The sequence below is a fragment of the Mobula birostris genome, chromosome 5 (assembly GCF_030028105.1).
Source record: "Mobula birostris isolate sMobBir1 chromosome 5, sMobBir1.hap1, whole genome shotgun sequence".
NCBI lineage: Eukaryota > Metazoa > Chordata > Chondrichthyes > Myliobatiformes > Myliobatidae > Mobula > Mobula birostris.
The window spans coordinates 14869016-14883399 of NC_092374.1; positions in this window are offsets into that span (position 1 = coordinate 14869016).

Below are 14384 nucleotides of genomic sequence, written 5' to 3' on the forward strand. Positions count from 1 at the left end.
GCTGTACATGTGACAAATAAAGCTCATCTTTATAATTTGTGCAAGGAGCCAGAGGAAGTGAGTGAGGTCCTTAATGAGTACTTTGTGTCAGAGAAAGATGTGGATAATGGGGAGATTTGGTGGGGGGGGGGGTGATGCAATATTTTAAGGCATGTTGATGTTCAAATAGGTGAGGTGTTTGATGTCTTGAAAAACATTTAGGTGGATGTTCCCAGGTCCTGATGGGATTGATCTCAGGATGCTGAGGGAAAAAAGTGAGGAGGTTGCTGGTGCCTTGGCATTCTGTTTGGCTATAAATGAGGTTCTAGAAAACTGGAGAATAGGCCATGTTTTTCTTTTGCTTCAGAAGGGAAAACCAGGAAATTAGTGAAGCTTATTTCAATAGTAGAGAAAACAAGAACAGGAATCATAGAGAGAGACATATTCACATTTGGAAAGCATGGACTTACTGGGGATAGTCATCTTGGCAATTATGTGAGGGAAGTCCTATCTCACAAACCTGATTGAGATTTTTGACAAACTGATGAAGATGGTGATAAAGTGAGAGGCAACCTGACAGAGTTATACAAGATGATAAGAGGCATAGATCGAGAAGATAGCCAAAGACTTTTTCCCAGGGGCATAATTTTAAGGTTATTTGGAAGGAAGTACAGGAGGTTGCCAAAAGCAGTTATTTTATACACAGAGAGTATGGGCGCATGGAACTCCCTGCCAGGGGTGGAAGTAGAGACAGATACATGAGGGGCATTTAAGAAACTCTTAGATAGGCACATGGATGATAGGAAAATGTAGGGCTATGTTCAAGGGAAGGGTTAGATTGATCATGATTGGTAAGAGCATGAAAAGTTACAGGGAGAAGGCAATAGATGGGGTTGAGAGAGAGTTAAAATATGATGGAATGGTAGAGCAGACTCAATGGGCCAGATGGTCTAATTCCACTTCTATGCTCTATGGTCTTATGCTTGTGACCAGATGCTAGTGAGAGAGTCCTAGCAAAGAGCACATTGCAGTCAGACATCATATTGTGGTGTGACCCTGAGAACAATGGGCCAAATGGAATGTGTTTTACAATAATGAACAGAAATGAATTCTAACAGTGAGAGAAATTAACTGAAAGGGTTAAGGATGGTTTAGAATAAAATATATTTTATATTATGGTATTCAATACATAACCATGTTTAAAACAGCTTCTGCATGAAGATAAAGGGGCCCCAATACCATATACCTACGTATGCAATCAAATGTCAAACACTGACATCCATATGTTATACAGACAAAAGATCTTCAACAGTTTTAGGTTTCAGAATTCATGTTATCATCTATGCAGAGACAATTTCCTTGTCAAACAGAGCCCAAAACCGATCCCTAAATTCCCTGGTTTACACTGATCACAATAGCCAGATAGTTTCAGCTTCAGTACCCTTGAATGCACACTTACATTAGGCTTGCAATTGCAGTGGGTTCAATACTCAGATGATCACTCTGCAAAGCAGCAGAGACGCTCTCTGTCACGCCTGCAGAAATCAGAAGGCAATGTGGGCCGTGGTGCCTGCTATCGAGTGCCTTGCTGTCAAAATAACTTGTGTAGAATTCTGTTGAGGTGCGCAGGTTTTTGGAAGCTCCATTTGCAGCAATAGAGGAGTTAAAATCCAGGAAAGAATCGCTTGGGGAAGGTTTCAAATCAAAACATAGGAGCAAAGAGGTGCAAAACGCTTTCACACTTTTAATTTGTGCAGATGTGTTTTACTGCTCTAGTTGTTTCAGTTTTAATTTAATGAGTTCCATTTCTTGAAAATTTTCAGGTATGACTCAGTAGTTTAACAAAGAGTGCAGTAATTTAACTTACAATTCAAACATATGACACACACTCAGTGTTTATTTTATTAGGTACTTTCTCTAATCCTCAAAATCAGGCAACAGCCCCAACCATCAGATGGGAATCAATCCAGAGATGATGTAACCACATTTTTCTTTCTTTTCTCTTTGATCATTTTTCGATGAAGCCAATTGTCTTTAAAATGCTTTCTCTCCTGACTGTTGCCAGATTGTTTTGTCTTGAGCCAATCACCCAAATGTTGGTGTGCCTCTTATTCTTCTTCGTGCTTGCCTTGTCTTTAACACGCTGCCTCTGCCGCTGATGAGCCCTTATCCCTCCACCCTGTCAGCAGTATCTGCGCACAATGTCTCTTTCTCCAACTCTCAAAGTAAAATTTACTGTTGGGCTGGAACAGAGGAGCAGTTTGTGGATTTTTACATGAGCGAACTAACATCACATAAAAGAAGGGAAAACTCAGGAGAATAAAAATTTGAATTAAAAAAATTAATGTTTCTCTATTGCAATTACTTCAGGTAAGTTGATGCTAAGCTGAGGTCCAACTACTCTAAGGGGAGAAATTCTGTCGCTATTGTTGAGTTGCTGTATTGTTGAACATATAGAGGGAGGAACAGTACAGCACAAGAACAGGGCCTTCCGAACACAACATGTACGTGCTGAATGCGAGGCAAAATTAAACTAATTCTCTCCTACTCACACGTGGTCCACTTCCCTCCTTTCCCCGCATACTGATGCAACTAACAGCTTCTGAAATGCTGCTATTGTCTCTGTTTCCACCGCTGTCTCTAGCAGCCCGTTCCAGACACTGCCTGTATAAAACCTCTTGCTCTGCACACCTGCTTTAAACATTTCTCTTCCCACCTAAAATGCATGTCCTCTACCCTGAGTTAAAGATACAGTCTGCCTTGTCTGTGTCTCTCATAAATTTATAAAACTTCCGTCAGGTCTCCCCTCAGCATCCAGTGCTACAGAGAGAACAACTGAAGTTAGACCATAGGGTATAGGAGCAGAGTTAGGCCACTCAACCCATTGACTATGCTCTGTCATTCTGAAATTTACTCAATTTCTCCATTTAGTTCATAATCTCTCCTTTTCTCTGTGACAGAGAAATCATCAGAGAAACATATCAATATGCTTTGCGCTTAATGAAATGTAATATTAGAGATGGGGTGTCCAGGGAGGGATAGCACCTCTGGTGAAGGGGCTTGTTGTGTCCATTTTGGGTCACCTTTGGTCCCCACTGGACACTCAGCTCCTGCCTGTGGTTCCAAGGAGCTGTTTACATGCGAAAGCAACCACACCCCAGTGCACCGCTCCAACGGATGGGCTAAACCAGGTGAGAGGAGCCAGCAGCCTTATACCCAACGAGTTAGGGATGTGCCTATCATGGCATGCGATGTCAACTCCAGCTGACTGGGTGGAAGAGATCTACTGTGTGGTCCCACAGCCAGGAAGGTGGTTCTGCAACTCTCTGTGGAGAGCGAAGGGCATGTCAAGGCACAAAAGATGTCATGGTCATCCACTGCAACCAAGGATGTCCCCAGTTTGTGACACTTGTTCGTACCACTGGACCTGGAATTCTGAGGTCAAGATAGTGGAAATCTCCCAGGCTTTTCCACTTTAAAGACTCTCCTGCAAAGGTTTCCCGTCATCACTTGACAGAATGGACAAACACCATTCTTTGTAAGAGATACCATGGCTAACCAAACTCCCATGAAACATGAGATAATATCTGCTTTGGTGATCTTGGTAGAGGGTAAATAGTGACCAGCAGACAGTTGTTCTTTAAAATGTTAATGAGTGATCCCTGCCGCCTACCTGAACAGGCTGATGCTGTACAGTCAAAGGATCTGCTATAGCAGCATGTGTGAAGAACCTCACAGTATTCAGCAGCTCTCTTTCATACTGGAAGCAACCTCAGCGCAGATGGAGCAATATTCCCATCAGAGTAGCAGGAGTTTGCTCCAACGATGAATGACCTGCTCTTTTCCTATTCCCCAAAATGACACTTGCAGGTGCTAGTGTTGGCATTGTAAGGGGATGAGCCAGTTGGCAGATACCCTGATCTATTTTATATCAGGCCAGCTGAGTTTTTCTTGCTAAGATACTGTTGGCATCTTCTGCTGTAACACTTGCAATGAAATGGTGTGAAAGTTATGTCGCATCTGCAGAGTTGATACTTCTCCTGTTCAGCGTGGACCCAGCCTGTGAGAGACAGACATGCTATAATATTCATCCTCAGCTTTTAATGAGTCGGCTCAGCTAAACAGAGCCACAGAACCACAGAGTCTAACAGCACAGAATCTTTGGCCCTCCATGTCCATGCCAGAGTTTACCAGGAACTTCACCAAGTTCCCTATGGTAGGCTGGTCCACATGCCATCCATTCTGTGTACAGATTGGATTGAAACCTGGTTTGGTGACGGAGGCAAAGGCAAATTCTGGATTTTTTTTTACTGGAAGTTGATAATCGGTATAACAATCCCATAATCCCTGAAGAGTCTTGTCCAAAACGTTGACTGTTTATTTCTCTCCATAGGTATTGCCTGAGCTGCTGAGTTCCTCCAGCAGTTTGTGAGAGTCACACTGGATTTCCATCATCTGCAAAATCCCTTGTGTCTACAGGAACAATTCCATCCCACCACCTATTTCCTATACCAATTCCAAACCCCACTCCCAAAACAGAATATTAATCTTAATTGTGTCACTATCAGATAAGATAAAGGCAGTTGACTGTGTGATTGCAGCAGATATAAATCATGAGAACTTCAAATGTGACCTACAATGGCAAACCATTGACTTGCTGTATGGCTGGTGAGGGAAATGGAAGCCTTACATTGTGTCCCAGAATGGTGCTGGGCCATTTGTTGCATCTGCACTCAGTGGCCACTTCACTAGGTACGGGAGTGGAACCCGGTGTGATTTTGTGCTGCTGTAGCCCGTCCACTTCAAGGTTCAACACATTGTGCATTCAAAGATGTTCTTTTACACACCACTGTTGTAACGTATGGTTATTTGAGTTACTGTCGTCTTCCTGTCAGCTTGAAACAGTGCGGCCATTCTCTTCTGACCTCTCTCATTAATGAGGCACTTTCACCAACAGACCTGCCGCTCACTGGATTTTTTTTGGGGGGGTTGTTTTTTGCCACATTCCCTGTAAATTCCAGAGACTATTGAGCATGAAAATCTCAGGAAGTCAGCTATTTCTGTGATATTCAAACCACCCCTTCTGGCACCAATAATCATTCTATAGTCAAAGTCACTTAGATTACATTTCTTCCCCATTCTGATGTTTGGCCTAAACAACAACTGAACCTCTTAATCACGCCTGGATGTTTTTGTGCATTGAGTTGCAGACACATGATTGGCTGATTAGGTTTTCTGCATTTGAAAAATGTGTACAGCTGTACCTTATAAACTGGCCACCGAGGGTATGTATGAATGACCTGCAATGTAGATTAGTGGCTTTGCTGACACCATTAAAATTGGTTGAATAGTGGACAGAAAAGGCATTTGTGAAAGGATAGAGAGGGACATAGGTATGAAAGTTGGGCAGAGCAGAGGGCAGATGGAATTTAATCCAGTCAAGTATGAGATAATGCATATTTGAACCTCAAATACTTACAGGACATCTACAGTATTTGCCAGAAACCTCAGGAATGTTGATGTGGAGAGGGCCTTGCAGTGCAAGTTCATAGCTCCCTGAAAATGGCGTCACAGATGGATATCAAAGAAGGAATTCAACATGATTACTGTTAGAGTGAGTTTTTTTTGGGTAGATGATTTCTTTACATTTAAATGACTTTGGCCACCAGACTTCTATTTGACTATTGACAAAGTGCTGTGGATTGAGTCCACAACAATGCGCTTCCTAAAAAGGTGTGAATACCATATGCTTCTGGCACCGTAGTTTGACCTGATGCTGTAGTTTGACCTGATGCTGTAGTTTCGAAGACAGTATTATCTATACTTTATAAATATTAATTGTCTTCTATGTTAGCACATAAAATGCCAAATAAATGTATTGTGGATTTAATTGCATTCCTAAAGGCTGTGGATACCAACCCAGACATGTTGGCGTTGGAAGGAAAGGATGAAGTCAGAAGGTGTGATGTTTTGTACGTAGCTTCAAAAAGAAGCATTGTCTATGCATTGTCTATAACTTTTTAAGTAGCGATTGCCTTTGTGTTTAGCATATCAATATCGAGCCCACGTTGGGCTAGCAGACCTTTCTACCGAAAGCGTCTCTGTCCGTATGATGCCTGCTGTACCTTGTGTTGTCGAATAAAGAAGCTGCTTTGTATCTACCAGTGACTCTGTCTCTCTGGTGATTTCATCCACGCTTCAACAATTACCCTCATCAGTCAAGGCATTGAATATAAGAGTGGATTAAGACATTCGTTATGCTACACTTGGGGTCTTGTGTACATCCTGGTCACCACACTGCAGGAAGGATATGGTGGCAAAGATAGAGTGCTGAACAGATTCACAAGGAATTTGCTTGGAATGGAGAGCTTTATTTACCAGGGGAGTTTGGATCATTTCGGTTTAATCTCATTAAAATGTAGGAGGCTGAGTGATGGCCTTATCAAAGTTCAAAGTCAATTTATTATCAAAGTACAGATACAGCACCTGAGAGCCATTTTCTTGTGGGCATACAAAGTAAATCCAAGAACCATAATAGAATCAATAAAAGATTGTACCCATCAGGGCAAACAAACAACCAATGTGTAAAAGATAGCAAACTGTGAAAATACTAATGTCAATAAATAAATAAATACATAAATAAGCAATAATTATTGAGAACATGTAATGAAGAGTACTTGAATGTGAGTCCACAGATTTTGGGAACATTTCAGTGATGGGACAAGTGAAGTTGAGTGAAATTATCCCCACTGGTTCAAGAACCTGATGGGTGAGGCATAGTAATTGTTCCTGAACCTTGTGGTGTGAGTCACAAAGGTCCTGTACTTTCTTCCTGAGGGCAGTGAGAACAGAGTATGGCCTGGGTGGTGGGGGTCCCTGATGATGGATGCTGTTTTCCTGCGACAACGCTCCATGTGGATGTACTCAATGGAGGTTAGGGCTTTATCCATGATGGACTGGGCTGTATCCAGTAATTTTTGTAGGATTTTCCATTCAAGAGCATTAGTGTTTCCATATCACGCTATGGTGCAATGAGAGTCGAAATCAGGTTTAATATCATTGGCATATATTGTGAAATTTGTTGTCTTTGGGGCAGCAGTGCAAAGCAATACATAATAATAGAAAAATGAATAAATAAAATGAATGACAGTAAGTATATATATATATATGTATATTAAAGAGATAAATTGAAAATAGGAGTGCAAAAACAGAAATAATAGAAAAAATGTGAGGTAGTGTTAATGGGTTCAATGTTCATTTAGAAATCGAATGGCAGAGGGGAAGCAGCTGTTCCTGAGTCACTGAGTGTGTGCCTTCAGGCTCCTGTACCTCCTCCCTGATGGTAACAGTGAGAAAAAGGCATGCTCTGAGTGCTGAGAGTGCTTAATAATGGACGCTGCTGTTCTGAGACACCGCTCCTTGAAGGTGTCTTGGATACTACAAAGGATAGTACCGATGATGGAGCTGACTAATTTTAAAAGTTTCTGTAGCTTCTTTCAATCCTGTGCAGTTGCCTCCCCGCACAGCCCCATCCCAGATAGTGATGCAGCCTGTCAGAATAATCTCCACAGTACATCTGTAGAGGTTTTTGACTGTTTTAATTGAAAAACCAGATCTCCTCAAACTCCTAATGAAATATAACCATTGTCTTGCCTTCTTTATTACTGCATTGATATGTCGGAACCAGGTTTGATTCTCAGATATATTAATACCCAGGAACCCAAAATTGCTCACTGTCTCCACCTCTGATTCCTCTATAAGGATTGTTTCACGTTTTTCCGTCTTACCCTTTGGGAAGTTTACATTCATCTCTTTGACGTTGAGTGCAAAGTTGTGACACCAATCAAGTAGTTGATATATCTCACTCCTGGATGCCCTTTCGTTCCCATCTGAGATTCTGCCAAAAGTTGTTGTGTCATCAGCAAATTTCCAGATAGTACTTGAGCTATGGTAGTAAATATACTCCCCATCACATATCTATAGAAGTTTGTCTAAGTATTAGATGTCATGCTGAATCTTCGCAAACTTCCAAGGAGGCTCTGCTGTGCTTTCTTCATAATTGCACTCTGAAATGTTAACACCTAGGAATTTAAAGTTGCTAACCCTCTCCATCTTTGATCCCCAATGAGGACTGGCTCATGGACCTCCGATTTCCTCCACATGATATCAATAATCAGTTCCTTGGTCTTGCTGACATTGAGTAAGAGGTTGTTGTTGTGGCACCACTCAGCCAGATTTTAAATCTCCCTCCTCTATGCTAATTCATCATCACCTTTGATTCAGCCCAAAATAATGGTGTATTCAGTAAACTTCAATATAGCATCGGAGCTGTGCTTAGCCTCACAGTCATAAGTGTGAAGTGAGTAGAGCTGTGGATTAGCACTCAGCCTTGTGGTGCACCTGTACTGAAAGAGATTTTGACAGGTCTATAAAAATATGAGAGGCATAGATAGGATAGATAGAGTCTTTTTCACGGTTCAAAGTTCAAAATAAATTTATTATCAAAGTATGCATATGTCACTACATACTACCTAGAGCAGGGATGGCCAACCTTTTACATTCCATGTGTCAATTTTTTCACGCATAAGTTCAGATGCACCATACAACTCTTGTACCCCCATTCAATTCTTGTAAAAATATGTTAATGTAGACATATTTAGCATTTTTACATGATATATTGATTTGATATAAAAACAAGAGAAACATTACTTACTTTAATGAGACTTTTAATATATCTTAACTTCTTTTGATTTCTTCCTTTTTCTTAATCACATATTCTTTCCGTAACTCAGACCCAAGCACTCTATTTCAGTCTGATGTTGTGTTTTATAGTGTCTATTAAAATCATGTCTTCTATTATGTGAGGAAGTGTTTTCACAAACAATGCACAGCGCTTTTCCTGACAGACCTGCTATAAATAAGAACTCATTTTCCCACTGTTCATTGAATTCACGATCACTATCACTTTCTGCTTTTCTTTTGCTCATTTTCTTTTGCACTGTGATGGGTAACTGAATGTAAAAACAAGGCTTAATTTTTGAAAAAGTACAAAACTGCAACTGTTCACAAAGGGCGAACAAAGCACAACTCTGTAGCGCACGAGTGTCAGTTATAAACTGACTGGCAAAAACCTGCGACGCAACGCTGGTGCAGACGCCTGGCACCTCAGGACCAAACAAGTATCAAACTTGTATTGAACAGCTGTGGAACGACTGCAGAACAAAAGTCCTTCTTTCCTAGTTTGACTCATTGAACTTTTTTTTGATTGAAAACAGATTAATGTGAAAGAAGATAACATTCACCAAAAGATGTGCACAAAATAATGAAATCGCTAAAAATAATTGCTAAGTTTTAGATTTATTCTCAGTAAAAACCATTTTGAGCTGTAAGCTACTTGAATTCCCGTTATAGATTTTTTTTCTACGAATCAGTTTTTGGTTAATACTTTTTGCATGAGTAGGCTTACTTTTTTATTATTATCACTGGGGTGCAATGCACCATTTCTAATCATCCAATGCGCCACTTTTGGCGCATGCGCCATAGGTTGACCATCCTGACCAAGAGAGTCATTTTCTTGTGGGCATTCACAGTAGAACAAAGAAATGCAGCAGAATCAATGATAAACTACAGACAAACAATTAATATGCAAAAGACAAACTGTGCAAATGCTAAATAAATAAATAAATGACATGATACTGAGTTGTAGAGCCCTTAAAACTGAGTCCATAGATTATGTAATCAGTTCAGAGTTGAAGTGAGTGAAGTTATCCGTGCTGGTTCAGGATCCTGATGTTTGAGGGGTAATAACTCTTCCTGAATATGATAATGTGGGGGCATTATAGCTGCTGTACCTCTTTCCCAATGGCAGCAGCAAGTTGAAACCATGCCCTGAGCAATGGGGTTTCTTGACGATAGATGCTGCATTCTTGTGGTGCACTCCATGTAGATGTGCTTATTGGTGGGGAGAGCGCTTTCTGTGATGAAAATGGACTGTGTCCACTACCTTTTGTAGGTTCTTCTATTCTTAGGAGTTTTCATTAGGATTGGGAATTTAAATCTAGTTCTTAGGGGTTTTCATTAGGATTGGGAGTTAAAACTACAGAGCATATATTCAAGATGAGAGGGGAAATTTAAAGGAGAGCTGAGAGGTAAGTTTTAATTAACTGAATAATCTGCTAGGAGAGGTGGTAGAGACAGATTCCCATTCAGATATGTCCATACATGGTCTCCTCTACTGCTATGATGAGGCTAAACTCAGGTTGGAGGAGCAATACCTCATATACCGTCTGGGTAGTCTCCAGCCCCTGGGTATGAATATACAATTCTCCAACTTCCGGTAATTCCCTCCCTTCCTTCCCCTATCCCTATTTCACTCTGCCCCTCCCCCAGCTGCCTATCACCTCCCTCATGGTTCCACCTCCTTCTACTACCCATTGTTTTCCCCTATTCCTTCTTCACCTTTCCTGCCTATCCCCTCCCTGCTTCCCCTCCCCCACCCCTTGACCTTTCCCCTTACTGGTTTTTCACCTGGCACCTACCAGCCTTCTCCTTCCCACCCTCCCCCACCTTCTTTATAGGGCCTCTGCTTCTTCCCTCTTCAGTCCTGACGAAGGGTTCCGGCCCAAAATGTTGACTGATCGTTTCCACGGATGCTGCCCGACCTGCTGAGTTCCTCCAGCGTGTTGTGAGTGCTGCTTTGACCCCAGCATCTGCAGAATGTTTTGTGCTTAGACAAAATAACAGCATGTAAGAGGCATTCAAACAGATACTTGGATAGGAATTGAGCAGAAAGATACATATCCAATACAGGCAAATGGGATTATCTTCAGAAAACATCTTGGTCAGTATGGATGTGTTGGGCCGAAAGGCCTGTTTCTGTGCTGTGATCTGAAGTACTATCTCCCAGCTTTTGTGATAAAGAGCTGATCTCATAAAAAGGGACCAAGCAATTGCGATACTCTGAGAACAGGGTGAGAGAGGTCATTCTGAGCCCAGGGGTTTAAACTGGCAAAGAGGTTACTTTATTTTCATTTTGCATACAGGATTGGGAATTGATAAAGTACTGAGCTGCATCAATAGCTTAGGCAGAGGTTGGATATTGAAATTGTGTGTAAAGGCAGAACAAGCCGAAAATTAACAAGCCTGAAGCAAAACTATAGAAACCTTTCATTATCAGCTATGAGATCCAGAATTAATTCTCATCAAAAATCATTCAGTGTTGTCTTGATTAACTCTTTTGAAATTAAAGGGCTCAATAAAATATACGCCGGGGGTGAAGTGAGGGCAGCTAGTAGTGTATAGTATTGGGAGGTTTAGAAGTTACTTGGATCAATGGGACTCTGCTAAACGTTCTTCAGTGAAAATAGTCTTTCCTGATTCGGAGTCATAGAGTCTTAAACATGCAAACTAGCCCAACTCAACTGTGCTGACTGTGTTGCCCAGAGAGCTAGTCCCAACTGCCCACCTTGGGCCCACAACCCTCCTTGGCAACATTAGTTACATCCCTGTTGAATGGGTATAAATTGGAACTATTAATTCCCTCTGTTTACCTCTCCTTCTATTGAACCTGCCTGACCTTCCTAGTGCTTTGTGTCTTTACTTTGGATTCTCAGCATTTGAGAACATGCGCAGCTGCGGAATTAAATAAAGTAAATTTATTATCAAATTACATCTATGTCACCATATACTACCTTGAGATTCATTTTCTTGCAGACATTCAGAGTGGTGGTGGCATCTGTTAGTCTCGCGAGACCATGGATCTGCGCCTGGAAAGTCTTGCTTCAGTCTGTGTTAGAGCAGCATCTGTTGTGGCTGTAGAGTTCCACACGGGAGTGACAGTCTCGGCTGCATCGACTGCACTTGAAGGCACTGTCCTCCAGTGTTGTCTTGGTGCTGTTTTTCCGACGAGTGCGCTTTTCTTCAGCAGCAAGCCTCAGCTTCTCTTCTCTTTTTAGACCTCTGCGTAGTTCCAGCCTCCAGTGAGAGCGGTCGCTTGCGATGTCCTCCCACCTCTCAACGTTCATTTTCAGTGACTTTATGTCTCTCTTGCAAACGTCTTTGAAACGAAGGTGGGGCCGCCCTTGTGCTCTCTTGCCGGAGGCCAGTTCCCCGTACAGCAGGTCTTTTGGGATCCTCCCGTCTGACATGCGGTGTACGTGGCCCAGCCAGCGGAGACGGCGTTGTTGGAGCAGGGTGAAGAGGCTGGGTATCTGGGCGTGGGCCAGGACCTCATTGTTGGTGACTCGGTCAGTCCACGTGATGTCCAGGATGCGTCTCAGGCTGCGAAGTTGGAAGGCGTTGAGACACCGCTCTTGTCTGTAGTAGAGGCTCCAGGTCTCGCTGCCGTAAAGCAGTGTGCTGAGGACGCAGGCCCTGTAGACAGCAACTTTGTTGTGCGTCGTCAGCTTTCTGTTCTCCCAGACTCTCTTTGTCAGCCTGGCGAATGTTGAGGCTGCTTGTCTAATCCGTCTGTTGATCTCGGGGTCTAGGGAGAGGCTGTCCATGATGGTGGAGCCAAGATATGTAAACTGGTGAACTATCTCCAGCTCGTAGTTGTTGATGGTAATGGCAGGGGGGTGCTCAATGCCTTGGTCCAATACATTGGTTTTCTTCAGGCTGATGGTCAAGCTGAAGTCCTGGCAGGCTCTTGAGAAGCTGTCCATGAGGCGTTGCAGTTGCTCTTCAGAGTGTGTTGCCAGTGCCGCGTCGACTGCAAACAACATGTCCCTGATGAGTACTTCGCGAACCTTGGTTTTTGCCCTCAGCCGGGACAGATTGAACAGCCTACCGTCTGATCTGGTGTGGAGGTGGACACCATTAGTTGATGTTCCAAAGGCGTGCTTCAGCATGACTGCGAAGAAGATGCCAAACAGAGTGGGGGAAGCACACAGCCCTGCCTCACACCGCTGCGGATGTTGAAGGCCTCCGAAGAAGAGCCGTCGAACTGAACGACGCCCTTCATGTCTGTGTGGAATGTCTGAACTATCCTGAGGAGCCTTGGGGGACAACCAATCCTGGCAAGGATCTTGAACAGGCCGTCTCTGCTCACAAGGTCGAAGGCCTTCGTAAGGTCAATGAAAGCGACGTAGAGTGGTTGTCTTTGCTCTCTGCATTTCTCTTGTAGCTGTCGAAGGGAGAAGATCACGTTGACTGTGGAGTGTTCTGACCTGAAACCGGACTGAGACTCGGGATATACCCTTTCGCGTATTTTCTCCAGTCTGTTCAGGACCACGCAGGCGAAGACCTTCCCAACGATTCACAGTACTTGTAATAATAATTATTCTAATACTACTGGGTATTAGAAACACAATAGAATCAATGAAAAACCACACACAACTAAGTGGGACAAGCAGCCAATGAGCAAAAGTTAACAAACTGCGCAAATACAAAAGGAAGAAAATAAATAGATATTGAGAAAATGAGTTGTGAAGTCTTAAGAGTGAGCCCACAGATTGTGGAATCAGTTCAGTGTGAGGGAGAGTGAAGTTATCCTCTCTAGTTCAAGAGCCTAATGGGTGAGGGGTAATAATAGTTCCTGAATCTGGTGGTGTATGACTCGAGGCTCCTGCGCCTTCTTCCCGATGACAACAGTGAGAAGACAGCATGGCCTGGATGGTGGGTGTCCTTGATGAAGGATGCTGCTTTCCTCAAACAGCACTCCTTGGAAATGTGCTCAGTGGTGGGGAGGGCTTACCTTTGATGGACTGGGCTCCACCATTACTTTTTTGTTCAAGGGAATTCATGTTTCCATACCAGGGCATAACACAACCAGTCAGTATACTCAGCAGAGACTGAGGAGAGACCTGATAGGTGGTTGTAAAATTAGGATTGGCAAGGATATAGGGTAGATAGGTGATAACTTTTTCCCAGGGTCATAATGTCTAATACTACTGGGTACACATTTTAGGTGAAAGTTCAAAGATGATGTGTGGGGCAAGTACCCCTCCTCATTCCCTTTCTCCCATGGTCCACTGTCCTCTCCAATCATATTTCTTCATCTTCAGCCTTTTACTTCTACCACCTATCCCCTCCCAGCTTCTTATTTCATTCCCCTTCCCCCCATCCACCCATCTTCCCACTGACCTGCTCTCACCTATCGCTTGCCAGCTTGCACACCTTCCCTTCCTCTCACCTTCTTATTCTGGCTCCCTCCTCCTTCTTTTCCACTCCTGATGAGGGATCTCGGCCTGAAACATTGACTGTTTATTCCTGCCCATAGATGCTACCTGACCTGGTCAAAAGTTCAAAGAAATTTATTATTAAAATTCATAAATGTCACCATATAGGCCAAAGATATAGGACAAGATAGGCCAAAGCCAGCATAGTTTCCTAAAAGGAAAATCCTGCCTGACTAACCCACTGCTATTTTTTGAGGAAATTACAAGCAGGATAATGTGGTGTACTTG